The 1,496-nt window shown below is 40.8% G+C and overlaps 1 non-coding gene across 1 annotated transcript; it reads right to left on the bottom strand.

Moving 5' to 3' along the window:
- Positions 1-721: 721 nt before the first annotated feature.
- Positions 722-793, bottom strand: TRNAH-GUG. Its single transcript has one exon. It is a non-coding gene; the product is annotated as a tRNA-His (tRNA).
- Between the last annotated feature and the right edge of the window lie 703 nt (positions 794-1,496).

A 1,496-nucleotide genomic window follows, 5' to 3' on the forward strand; every position in this document is an offset into this window, starting at 1 on the left:
TAAACAGAGAGACATATTAGACCATTTCCCCCCGTCCTGTGGTAGAATTCTCTCTGTCACATCATCCTCTCCCACCCAAAAGGGCATTGCATTTCCAGCAGTGTCTTGCTTCTCTTAATCAAATTTTAGACCTAGACATGATGTCTTCCATTTGCTGCTATTGCTAAGTGCATAATTCTTGGAATAAAGATGGTAGGAAGCCTCACAATAAAGAAATTAATAGCATGTAATTTAATGCCTCCTTTGCTGCTTTTTTTGGGAAAAATTCTTCTGGAATTGTCCTTTGTGGTGAGTCATCTCTGAGGACAGATCATAGAAAGAAATCAATGTTTTCTGGGAGAGGGAAAGGATGTATGTTAAAATACTAATAGTGAAGTCAGTGAAAATGTTGTCCCAGACAACTTTAGCACAGCAACATCTGTGTGATTTTCTTGAAATCACACAAAAGGAGATAAAAACCTGTTTATGCAAAGAGTATCAACCACCTTATCATGTAGCAATGAGCTAGATGACCTCCTTTTTTTTGTTTGTTTGGTTTGTTTGGTTGGTTTTTTTTTTTTTTTTTTTTTTTTTTTTTTTTTTTTTTGTGCAGCTACTGCTTTCTCTTGTCTGTTTTGGAACACTGAGGTCTGTTCAGCAGTTACTTCTGAGTGAGGGCTGTGTGGGTGTCTCCAGCACCAAGCCTCCAAATACGAGGACTAAAACAACTTCCTTTCCCTCGTGCCGTGACTCGGATTTGAACCGAGGTTGCTGCAGCCACAATGCAGAGTACTAACCACTATACGATCACGGCGAGCTACGGTGGGTATGTCCAAGGCACTGTGTTTTCTGTCCCCTCTAGCAGAGCCGTGCAGGCATTGCCACCTAGTGTGGGCTGGCTATAATATCCCACGTGTGGGCATCCTCCCCGGAGTGACCACTACTCTTGAGGCATCTTCGGGCATCCCTCGGCCAAAAACAGTGCTGCTGACAGAGTACATGCTGAAGACAGGCACAAATGCTGTAGTGGCAGAAAAGTATTCCTTCTCCTTTTGACAATTGCAGTCTGGTGAGGAAATCTTTTGTTGCCTTCTGTTTGGCCAACATCTATCTTCAAATATACAATAATTTTGGTCTCTGAGTCTTCTTTCTGTTTTCAAAAAGTGATGGGGGAAATCTGGTGAAAGGACTTTCAAAGTTACATAACTAATTTAAAACCTGTTAAAAGGGAAGCATAAAAACACACGTTCCACTCCTGCTCTAAGCCAGATTTCAACCAAGGTTGCCATAGCACATAGTATCAGGCACTGGAATGTCACAGCAAGCTGGCACATTGTGACAGGTTTTGAAGAGACACGGCAGACAAATATCAGTTCCAGTAAAATAACAAATGTTGACAGCAGTGAGTCATTAAAGAAGGATTTCTGTTGAGCCTTGAGAGTTAATGTTTCAAAACACAAGTGTTCTTAGTAGAGTTATTCTAATAATTGTCTTATTAAAGATCTTATATCCACTAT

The sequence above is a fragment of the Pipra filicauda genome, unplaced genomic scaffold (assembly GCF_003945595.2).
Source record: "Pipra filicauda isolate LSUMZ 115617 unplaced genomic scaffold, ASM394559v2 scaffold359_size756093_pilon, whole genome shotgun sequence".
NCBI lineage: Eukaryota > Metazoa > Chordata > Aves > Passeriformes > Pipridae > Pipra > Pipra filicauda.